The sequence below is a fragment of the Salvelinus fontinalis genome, chromosome 35 (genome assembly GCF_029448725.1).
Source record: "Salvelinus fontinalis isolate EN_2023a chromosome 35, ASM2944872v1, whole genome shotgun sequence".
NCBI classification, from domain to species: Eukaryota; Metazoa; Chordata; class Actinopteri; order Salmoniformes; family Salmonidae; genus Salvelinus; species Salvelinus fontinalis.
The window spans coordinates 39085869-39098368 of record NC_074699.1 but is presented as its reverse complement, the minus strand read 5'-3'; the positions used below and the strand labels follow the sequence as shown (position 1 = coordinate 39098368).

The 12500-nt window shown below is 44.2% G+C and overlaps 1 protein-coding gene across 1 annotated transcript in view; it reads left to right on the top strand.

Moving 5' to 3' along the window:
- Positions 1–12500, top strand: part of LOC129834841 (multiple epidermal growth factor-like domains protein 11) — a 355101-nt gene that overhangs the window by 268338 nt on the left and 74263 nt on the right. The gene's annotated exons all lie outside the window — the stretch shown is intronic.

The following is a 12500-nucleotide window of genomic DNA, read 5'->3' as shown; positions in this document are numbered from 1 at the left end:
AGAACAGGGATTCCCAGAGGAGAGGAGAGGAGAGGAGAGGAGAGGAGAGGAGAGGAGAGGAGAGGAGAGGAGAGGAGAGGAGAGGAGAGGAGAGGAAAGGAGAGGAGAGGAGAGGAGAGGAGAGGAGAGGACGTCCCCAAATACTACTGTTATTTGACATGTCTGACAGTGCTCCAGATTATGTACTGGCATTATATACTGCCATTTTATACTGGAATTATATACTGGTATTACATACTGGTATTATATACTGGTATTATATACTGGTATTATATACTGGTATTACATACTGGTATTACATACTGGTATTATATACTGGTATTACATACTGGTATTACATACTGGTATTACATACTGGTATTATATACTGGTATTATATACTGGCATTATATACTGGAATTATATACTGGTATTATATACTGGAATTGTATACTGGTATTATATACTGGCATTATATACTGGAATTATATACTGGTATTATATACTGGCATTATATACTGGAATTATATACTGGTATTATATACTGGCATTATGCACTGGCATTATATACTGGTATTATATACTGGCATTATATACTGGCATTATATACTGACATTATGTACTGGCATTATATACTGGCATTATATACTGGTATTATATACTGGTATTATATACTGGCATTATGTACTGGGAATGTGTACTGGGATTATGGGATTATGTACTAATAGTAGAGCTCAGATTTACTCAGGAAACACAGGCCTACAACGCAGCGTAGGAATAGCCTTTAGGCCTAGCGGTTTAATTTAGTAAATAGTGTTTTATGTATTCATTACTCCAAGCTCCAGAATGGTTCATGCTGAGCGTTGTGTCTCTGTAGTCTGCCAGCGTACTGTAGTTATTGTAACGTGTCAGTAAACTGAATAATACTGAGTAATCTAGTCACACTGATAGGCCACTGAGGTTGACAGGGCGGGCTCAGTCTGTGTGTGTTCTGAATGTTCTGAGTCGCAGACGGACACCAATTTACTTCAATGCATAAATCACCAACACGAACAGTCAACACTCACACGGTATAGCATTATGCTCATCCTTTTATCCTGAGAGAAGAAAGGAGAGATTACAGACTGGAATACCACAGTAGATCGTTGTATCCTTAGAGAAGAAAGGAGAGATTACAGACTGGAATACCACAGTAGATCGTTGTATTCTTAGAAAAGAAAGGAGAGATTACAGACTGGAATACCACAGTAGATCGTTGTATTCTTAGAGAAGAAAGGAGAGATTACAGACTGGAATACCACAGTAGATCGTTGTATTCTTAGAGAAGAAAGGAGAGATTACAGACTGGAATACCACAGTAGATCGTTGTATTCTTAGAGAAGAAAGGAGAGATTACAGACTGGAATACCACAGTAGATCGTTGTATCCTTAGAGAAGAGAGGAGAGATTACAGACTGGAATACCACAGTAGATCGTTGTATTCTTAGAGAAGAAAGGAGAGATTACAGACTGGAATACCACAGTAGATCGTTGTATTCTTAGAGAAGAAAGGAGAGATTACAGACTGGAATACCACAGTAGATCGGTGTATTCTTAGAGAAGAAAGGAGAGATTACAGACTGGAATACCACAGTAGATCGGTGTATTCTTAGAGAAGAAAGGAGAGATTACAGACTGGAATACCACAGTAGATCGGTGTATTCTTAGAGAAGAAAGGAGAGATTACAGACTGGAATACCACAGTAGATCGTTGTATCCTGAGAGAAGAAAGGAGAGATTACAGACTGGAATACCACAGTAGATCGTTGTATCCTTAGAGAAGAAAGGAGAGATTACAGACTGGAATACCACAGTAGATCGTTGTATCCTTAGAGAAGAAAGGAGAGATTACAGACTGGAATAACACAGTAGATCGTTGTATTCTTAGAGAAGAGAGGAGAGATTACAGACTGGAATACCACAGTAGATCGTTGTATTCTTAGAGAAGGAAGGAGAGATTACAGACTGGAATACCACAGTAGATCGTTGTATTCCTAGAGAAGAGAGGAGAGATTACAGACTGGAATACCACAGTAGATCGTTGTATCCTTAGAGAAGAAAGGAGAGATTGCAGACTGGAATACCACAGTAGATCGGTGTATTCTTAGAGAAGAAAGGAGAGATTAGACTGGAATACCACAGTAGATCGTTGTATCCTGAGAGAAGAAAGGAGAGATTACAGACTGGAATACCACAGTAGATCGTTGTATCCTTAGAGAAGAAAGGAGAGATTACAGACTGGAATACCACAGTAGATCGTTGTATCCTTAGAAAGGAGAGATTACAGACTGGAATACCACAGTAGATCGTTGTATTCTTAGAGAAGAGAGGAGAGATTACAGACTGGAATACCACAGTGGATCGTTGTATCCTTAGAGAAGAAAGGAGAGATTACAGACTGGAATACCACAGTAGATCGTTGTATTCTTAGAGAAGAGAGGAGAGATTACAGACTGGAATACCACAGTGGATCGTTGTATTCTTAGAGAAGGAAGGAGAGATTACAGACTGGAATACCACAGTAGATCGTTGTATTCCTAGAGAAGAGAGGAGAGATTACAGACTGGAATACCACAGTAGATCGTTGTATCCTTAGAGAAGAAAGGAGAGATTACAGACTGGAATACCACAGTAGATCGTTGTATCCTTAGAAAAGAGAGATTACAGACTGGAATACCACAGTAGATCGTTGTATTCTTAGAGAAGAAAGGAGAGATTACAGACTGGAATACCACAGTAGATCGTTGTATCCTTAGAGAAGAAAGGAGAGATTACAGACTGGAATACCACAGTAGATCGTTGTATTCTTAGAGAAGAAAGGAGAGATTACAGACTGGAATACCACAGTAGATCGTTGTATTCTTAGAGAAGAAAGGAGAGATTACAGACTGGAATACCACAGTAGATCGTTGTATCCTTAGAGAAGAAAGGAGAGATTACAGACTGGAATACCACAGTAGATCGTTGTATTCCTAGAGAAGAGAGGAGAGATTACAGACTGGAATACCACAGTAGATCGTTGTATTCTTAGAAAGGAGAGATTACAGACTGGAATACCACAGTAGATCGTTGTATCCTTAGAAAGGAGAGATTACAGACTGGAATACCACAGTAGATCGTTGTATCCTTAGAAAAAAGAGATTACAGACTGGAATACCACAGTAGATCGTTGTATCCTTAGAGAAGAAAGGAGAGATTACAGACTGGAATACCACAGTAGATCGTTGTATCCTTAGAGAAGAAAGGAGAGATTACTGTCACGATCGTGTGGCGGATTGACGGACCAAAATGCAGCAGTTGGAAAATAAGCCATCTTCTTTTATTAACACTACGAAGATGAACACGACACAAAACTCTATACAAACTAACAAAACAACAAAACGACCGTGAAGCTACAAACGTTGTGCACATACATACATGCTACAAACGTTCTACATAGACAGAATTACCCACCATAGGACCAAGCGGCATGGAAGGCGGCAACAGGACCTACCTACACAGGATCTCTGGAGTTGGGAGGACGAATTGGAAAGAGATGGACCTTGGGCGCAAACTGGAGAATATCGCTGCTCTCGTGTGAAAGGTGAGGCAGCCACAGCCCAGGAGAGGTGGTTTAAGGAGGCAGCTAGGAGACGTGGATGGAAGCCGGAGAATCAAGCTCGAAACCGGAATTATGAGGGGACACGTCTTGCACGGAAGCCCGAAAAGCCCGTGAGTAACTCCCAAAAATTTCTTGGGGGGGGGCTAAGGGGTTGTGGGCCAAGGGCAGGTAGGAGACCTGCGCCCACTTCCCAGGCTAACCGTGGAGAGCGGGAGTACGGGCAGACACCGTGTTACGCAGTAGAGCGCACGGTGTCTCCTGTACGTGTGCATAGTCCGGTGCGGGTTATTCCACCTCCCCGCACTGGTAGGGCTAGATTGGGCATTGAGCCAGGTGTCATGAGGCCGGCTCAACGCGTCTGGTCTCCAGTGCGTCTCCTCGGGCCGGCATACATGGCACCTGCCTTACGCATGGTTTCCCCGGTTCGCCTACATAGCCTGGTGCGGGTTATTCCACCTCCCCGCACTGGTTGGGCGACCGGGAGCATTCAACCAGGTAAGGTTGGGCAGGCTCAATGCTCAAGAGAGCCAGTACGCCTGCACGGTCCGGTATTTCCGGCGCCACCTCCCCGCCCCAACCCAGTACCACCAGTGCCTCCTCCACGCACTAGCCTTATGGTGCGTGTCTCCAGCCCGGTATCACCAATTCCGGCACCACGCACTAAGCCTTTTGTGCGTCTCCAGAGTCCTGTGCATCCTGTTGCTGCTCCCCGCATTAGCCCTGAGATGCGTGTCCCCAGTCCGGTACCACCAGTTCCGGCCCCACGCACTAGGCCTAATGTGCGTCCCCAGGGTCCAGTATGCCCTGTTCCTGCTCCCCGCACTAGCCCTGAGATGCGTGTCCCCAGCCCGGTGCCACCAGTCCCGGCACCACGCACCAGGCCTACAGTGCGCCTCAGCCGGCAGGAGTCTGCCGTCTGCACAGCGATGACTGAACTGCTCGTCTCCCCAGCGCCATCTGAGCCATCCGTCTCCCCAGCGCCATCTGAGCCATCCGTCTCCCCAGCGCCATCTGAGCCATCCGTCTGCTATGAGCCTGCAAAGCCGCCCGTCTGCCATGAGCCTGCAAAGCCGCCCGTCTGCCATGAGCCCACTGAGCCGTCCGCCAGACAGGAGCCGCTAGAGCCGCCAGCCAGACAGGAGCCGCTAGAGCCGTCCGTCAGACAGGATCTGCCAGAGCCGCCAACCAGACAGGATCTGCCAGAGCCGCCAAACAGACAGGATCTGCCAGAGCCGCCAACCAGACAGGAGCAGCCAGATCCGTCAGCCAGCCATGAGCAGCCAGATCCGTCAGCTAGCCATGAGCAGCCAGATCCGTCAGCTAGCCATGAGCAGCCAGATCCGTCAGCTAGCCATGAGCAGCCAGATCCGTCAGCTAGCCATGAGCAGCCAGATCCGTCAGCTAGCCATGAGCAGCCAGATCCGTCAGCTAGCCATGAGCAGCCAGATCCGTCAGCCAGCCATGGGCCATCCCTCAGTCCGGAGCTGCAGTCCCTCAGTCCGGAGCTGCAGTCCCTCAGTCCGGAGCTGCCATTCCTCAGTCCGGAGCTGCCCCTTACCCTGGTGCTGTCCCTTACCCTGGTGCTGCCCCTTACCCTGGTACTGCCCCTGACCCTGGTACTGTCCCTGACCCTAGTACTGCCCCTGACCCTGGTACTGCCTCTTACCCTGGTACTGCCCCTTAGTCCGGAACTGCCCCTGAATGCAATGGGGTTAAGGTGGAGGGGGGTCGTTTGGAGGAAGCCTAGGAGGTGGTTAGGTACTGTGGTGACGTGGGGACTACGACCAGAGCCGGAGCCGCCACCGTGGAGGGGAGCCCACCCAGACCCTCCCCTAGACTGTGTATGGTGCGCCCGGAGTTCGCGCCTCAAGGGGGGGGTTATGTCACGCCCTGGCCTTATTATTCTTTGTTTTCTTTATTATTTTAGTTAGGTCAGGGTGTGACATGGGGAATGTTTATGTTTTGTTGGTTTTGGGTGTTTATTTGGTAAAGGGGTTATGGGGTGTAGTAGATGGTTTTGTGTTGAGTGTATATGTCTAGCGTTGTCTATGTTGGTTAGTTATCTAGGAGAGTCTATGGTTGCCTGAATGAGTTCCCAATTAGAGACAGCTGATTTCGGTTGTCTCTGATTGGGAGCCTTATTTAGGGTAGCCATAGGCTCTCATTGGTTGTGGGTAATTGTCTATGTAGAACGTTTGTAGCCTGTATGTATGTGCACAACGTTTGTAGCTTCACGGTCGTTTTGTTGTTTTGTTCGTTTTGGTAAAGTGTTTCGTGTTTATTTTTGTCATCTTTTAAAATAAAAGAAGATGGCTTATTTTCCAACTGCTGCGTTTTGGTCCGTCAATCCCCCACACGATCGTGACAATTACAGACTGGAATACCACAGTAGATCGTTGTATCCTTAGAGAAGAGAGGAGAGATTACAGACTGGAATACCACAGTAGATCGTTGTATTCTTAGAGAAGAAAGGAGAGATTACAGACTGGAATACCACAGTAGATCGTTGTATCCTTAGAGAAGAAAGGAGAGATTACAGACTGGAATACCACAGTAGATCGTTGTATTCCTAGAGAAGAAAGGAGAGATTACAGACTGGAATACCACAGTAGATCGTTGTATTCTTAGAGAAGAAAGGAGAGATTACAGACTGGAACCACAGTAGATTGTTGTATCCTTAGAGAAGAAAGGAGAGATTACAGACTGGAATACCACAGTAGATCGTTGTATCCTTAGAAAAGAAAGGAGAGATTACAGACTGGAATACCACAGTAGATCGTTGTATTCTTAGAGAAGAAAGGAGAGATTACAGACTGGAATACCACAGTAGATCGTTGTATCCTTAGAGAAGAAAGGAGAGATTACAGACTGGAATACCACAGTAGATCGTTGTATTCTTAGAGAAGAAAGGAGAGATTACAGACTGGAACCACAGTAGATCGTTGTATCCTTAGAGAAGAAAGGAGAGATTACAGACTGGAATACCACAGTAGATCGTTGTATCCTTAGAAAAGAAAGGAGAGATTACAGACAGAGCTGAAAGGGCTGTAGATTTGCTTGGTGGTCTGTCACAGGGAATATGTACAGTGTGTCAGGTTTGAAAGGGCTGTAGATTTGCTTGGTGGTCTGTCACAGGGAATATGTACAGTGTGTCAGGTTTGAAAGGGCTGTAGATTTGCTTGGTGGTCTGTCACAAGGAATATGTACAGTGTGTCAGGTTTGAAAGGGCTGTAGAGTTGCTTGGTGGTCTGTCACAGGGAATATGTACAGTGTGTCAGGTTTGAAAGGGCTGTAGATTTGCTTGGTGGTCTGTCACAGGGAATATGTACAGTGTGTCAGGTTTGAAAGGGCTGTAGATTTGCTTGGTGGTCTGTCACAAGGAATATGTACAGTGTGTCAGGTTTGAAAGGGCTGTAGAGTTGCTTGGTGGTCTGTCACAGGGAATATGTACAGTGTGTCAGGTTTGAAAGGGCTGTAGAGTTGCTTGGTGGTCTGTCACAGGGAATATGTACAGTGTGTCAGGTTTGAAAGGGCTGTAGAGTTGCTTGGTGGTCTGTCACAGGGAATATGTACAGTGTGTCAGGTTTGAAAGGGCTGTAGAGTTGCTTGGTGGTCTGTCACAGGGAATATGTACAGTGTGTCAGGTTTGAAAGGGCTGTAGAGTTGCTTGGTGGTCTGTCACAGGGAATATGTACAGTGTGTCAGGTTTGAAAGGGCTGTAGAGTTGCTTGGTGGTCTGTCACAGGGAATATGTACAGTGTGTCAGGTTTGAAAGGGCTGTAGAGTTGCTTGGTGGTCTGTCACAGGGAATATGTACAGTGTGTCAGGTTTGAAAGGGCTGTAGAGTTGCTTGGTGGTCTGTCACAGGGAATATGTACAGTGTGTCAGGTTTGAAAGGGCTGTAGAGTTGCTTGGTGGTCTGTCACAGGGAATATGTACAGTGTGTCTGGGTTGAAAGGGCTGTAGAGTTGCTTGGTGGTCTGTCACAGGGAATATGTACAGCGTGTCTGGGTCGAAAGGGCAGTTGACTCCAAAGTAAAAGTTTGTCAGTTGTTTTCAGACCTCAAAAGGGGCGTAATGTTGAGATGAGTGATGATGTGTTTCATGCCATCTGCTGCGTGAACGTGGATCCAACTTTACATCTGAATCCCAGATGAATCAGTCTAAAATGACTGAATTAGACGCTGCCTATCTTTCCCATTCATTGGGGATTCAGGCAAATATGGATCTGAAAAAAACAACAGATGGTGTAGAAAATGAACTCATCTCAACTTTAAGACCACATTTTGAGGCCTGAAAACTTCAAACTAACTTTTGATTTAGGAGGGAACATATTGATCCAAACTAACTATTGATTTAGGAGGGAACATATTGATCCAAACATTGTTTGGACAAGTCTTTAAAAAGAAACAGTGAAACTACCTGTCTCTCTGTCTCTCTCTCTCTGTCTCTGTCTCTGTCTCTGTGTTTCTCTGTCTCTCTGTCTCTCTGTCTCTCTGTCTCTCTGTCTCTGTCTCTGTCTGTCTCTCTCTCTCTCTCTGTCTCTCTCTCTCTCTCTCAGGGTGATGACTGTTCTCTGACCTGTCCTGCTGGGGTGTATGGGGCCAACTGTTCCTCTCCCTGTTCCTGCCACAACCAGATCGCCTGCTCACACATCGACGGATCCTGCATGTGCAGAGAAGGTACTGTAGGCTGAATACTGTCATATCTCTCTTTCCTTCTCTACTCCCTCTGGCTCTGTCTTTCCTTCTCTCTCTCTCTCTCTCTCTCTCTCTCTCTCTCTCTCTCTCTCTCTCTCTCTCTCTCTCTCTCTCTCTCTCTCTTCTTTCTTTCTTCTTTCTTTCTTTCTTTCTTTCTTTCTTTCTTTCTTTCTTTCTTTCTTTCTTTCTTTTTCTTTCTTTCTTTCTTCTGTTTCTTTCTTTCTGTTTCTTTCTTTCTTTCTCTTTCTTTCTTTCCTTTCTTTCTTTCTTTCTTTCTTTCTTTCTTTCTTTCTTTCTTTCTTTCTTTCTTTCTTTCTTTCTTTCTTTCTTTCTTTCTTTCTTTCTTTCTTTCTTTCTTTCTTTCTTTCTTTCTTTCTTTCTTTCTTTCTTTCTTTCTTTCTTTCTTTCTTTCTTTCTTTCTTTCTTTCTTTCTTTCTTTCTTTCTTTCTTTCTTTCTTTCTTTCTTTCTTTCTTTCTTTCTTTCTTTCTTTCTTTCTTTCTTTCTTTCTTTAAGAATGTATCTGCACTGTATGTTGTTAGCTAGCTAGCCAGACAGTTTTAGAGCAATGATTCCATTTTTAACTGCCAGTATGACAACATTGATTTCAAACAATTCTGTCAATCCACACGCTGACATCAGTTGATGATAGGACTTAGACAAGTTGGAAATGCAACTAGTACTGATATCGTATTAAATAACAGCACTCACAGATTTCCAAGAAAACAGAAATGTAGACATTTATGGACTGTTTACAGATATTTTATTTAACCAGGCATGTCAATTAAGAATACATTATTATTTACAATGACAGCCTACCCCGGCCAAACCTGGACGACACTGGGCCAATTGTGCGCCGCCCTATGGGACTCCCAATCATGGCCGGTTGTGATACAGCCTGGAATCGAACCAGGGTCTGTAGTGGCGCCTCTAGGACTGAGATGCAGTGCCTTAGACCACTGCGCCACTCTGGAGCCCTAGTTATAGAGGCTAGTTTTTTTTTTTTATTGGTAAACCCGTATTTCTGCCTAAGTAAAATCAGGATTATGCCTCTACAGCCATTCATTCCAATTAGACTGGTTTGGATTTCTCCCTGACCAATATGGCTGCCATTTCCACCGCATTCTGGAACTTTGAGGGTTTATGATGTCGCCCCTCTAGTAAATTAGTAGAATCTCAATGATAACAACTATATTACCAGACAGACAAGCTGTAGTAACTATAGGAACTATATTACCAGACAGACAAGCTGTAGTAACTATAGTAACTATATTACCAGACAGACAAGCTGTAGTAACTATAGTAACTATATTACCAGACAGACAAGCTGTAGTAATTATAGTAATTATATTACCAGACAGACAAGCTGTAGTATCTATAGTAACTATATTACCAGACAGACAAGCTGTAGTAACTATAGTAACTATATTACCAGACAGACAAGCTGTAGTAACTATAGTAACTGTATTACTCGTTGCAGTGTAAAGGAACCTACCCAAGAACATTAAACTCAACCCACGAATCACATTCTACTCATGAACAAGGTCCACCAATCAATCAATAGTCCATTAGAATGATGTGGAGACACTAACGATCAGCACTCTATTACAATGTTCTCCTCAGAGAGAGAGGGAGGGAGATAAAGAGAGAGAGAGAGAGAGAGAGAGGGAGAGGGAGACGTAGACGGAGAGGGAGAGGGACAGAGACAGGGAGATAAAGAGAGAGAGGGAGATAAAGAGAGAGAGAGAGAGGGAGATAAAGAGAGAGAGGGAGATAAAGAGAGAGAGGGAGATAAAGAGAGAGAGAGAGGGAGATAAAGAGAGAGGGAGAGGGAGATAAAGAGAGAGAGAGGGGGAGATAAAGAGAGAGAGGGGGAGATAAAGAGAGAGAGAGGGAGATAAAGAGAATGAGAGAGAGGGAGATAAAGAGAATGAGAGAGAGGGAGATAAAGAGAATGAGAGAGAGGGAGATAAAGAGAATGAGAGAGAGGGAGAGGGAGAGAGAGGGAGGGAGGGAGATAAAGAGAGAGAGAAGGAGATAAAGAGAGTGAGAGAGAGACAGAGAGAAGTGAAGAACTTAACTCCTCCGTTACTTCAGTACTTCTCAATGTCAGCATGTTTAAATATTTACGTGGCTTGTAATCTCCCAGGGAATCATGGGTAATTAAAGACAGACATCAGAGTGGATCTCTGGGAACGACGCTCCGCTCAGCTCCGAAAAGTTCTGAGAGAGAGTGTGGGTGGCTGTCTCAATCCTACAGTCCTCTGATTGCACTGTATAGCTCTCAGATAACTTCTACACACACACGTGTAATAACCATCATCCTACAGTTGACAAAGCTCAGATAACTTCTACATACACACAGACTATAAACAATCTGTTTCATGTGTTCTGCAGACGCTCAGGGATTGATTCTGGAGTGAGAGTGCGGAGTGTAGAGTGAGATGTGATGCACTTTTCTGTTTGCTTGTTGTCCATGAGCCTATTGTCCACCTAAACTGACTTTGGTTGAGCAGGGGGGTTGTCAGGGCTTCCTCTGTATTTTACAGCAGGGGTTTTGTCAGGGCTTTCTCTGTATTTTACAGCAGGGGTTTTGTCAGGGCTTTCTCTGTATTTTACAGCAGGGGTTTTGTCAGGGCTTTCTCTGTATTTTACAGCAGGGGTTTTGTCAGGGCTTTCTCTGTATTTTACAGCAGGGGTTTTGTCAGGGCTTTCTCTGTATTTTACTGCAGGGGTTTTGTCAGGGCTTTCTCTGTATTTTACAGCAGGGGTTTTGTCAGGGCTTTCTCTGTATTTTACAGCAGGGGTTTTGTCAGGGCTTTCTCTGTATTTTACAGCAGGGGTTTTGTCAGGGCTTTCTCTGTATTTTACTGCAGGGGTTTTGTCAGGGCTTTCTCTGTATTTTACTGCAGGGGTTTTGTCAGGGCTTTCTCTGTATTTTACTGCAGGGGTTTTGTCAGGGCTTTCTCTGTATTTTACTGCAGGGGTTTTGTCAGGGCTTTCTCTGTATTTTACTGCAGGGGTTTTGTCAGGGCTTTCTCTGTATTTTACAGCAGGGGTTTTGTCGGGGCTTTCTCTGTATTTTACTGGACTGAATAGGCCTACTTTGTATTTTACTGTACCTTGTCTGTATTTAGTCTGGGCTCATTATATTGAGTGTTGACCATTGGGGCTGTTGGTGGGGAGTACAGTACAGAGAGTACAGTACAGATAGTACAGATATTACAGTATAGAGAGTATATACAGTACAGAGAGGACAGTATAGAGAGTGAAGTTGTAGATCTGCAGTGTAGAGAGTGAAGTTGTAGATCTGCAGTGTAGAGAGTGAAGTTGTAGATCTGCAGTGTAGCGAGTAAAGTTGTAGATCTGCAGTGTAGAGAGTGAAGTCGTAGATCTGCAGTGTAGAGAGTGAAGTTGTAGATCTGCAGTGTAGAGAGTGAAGTTGTAGATCTGCAGTGTAGAGAGTGAATTTGTAGATCTGCAGTGTAGAGAGTAAAGTTGTAGATCTGCAGTGTAGAGAGTGAAGTTGTAGATCTGCAGTGTAGAGAGTGAAGTTGTGCTGCAGTGTAGAGAGTAAAGTTGTAGATCTGCAGTGTAGAGAGTGAAGTTGTAGATCTGCAGTGTAGATCTGTTCTGTATTCCTGAAAAGCTCATTCATACAGTCACTCAGCACAATTGTTGGATTTATCTGCCACAATTCTGACATTTAACATGGCAGTCCAATTTGTCGTGAAAACGCCATGACAAGGGAGAAAGATTGTTGACGTTTGGTTTGATTGAACCATATTATGAGGTAAATGTGTGGTGATTGGTTGAAATTGCGAACCCTCTTTTTGTACTGCGGTGATGGGTCAGTTTTATGTTGAAATAGTATGCTGATTGGTCAGTTTTATGCTGAAATAGTATGCTGATTGGTCAGTTTTATGCTGAAATAGTATGCTGATTGGTCAGTTTTATGCTGAAATAGTGTGCTGATTGGTCAGTTTTATGCTGAAATAGTATGCTGATTGGTCAGTTTTATGCTGAAATAGTATGCTGATTGGTCAGTTTTATGCTGAAATAGTATGCTGATTGGTCAGTTTTATGCTGAAATAGTATGCTGATTGGTCAGTTTTATGCTGAAATAGTATGCTGATTGGTCAGTTTTATGCTGAAATAGTGTGCTGAATGGTCAGTTTTATGC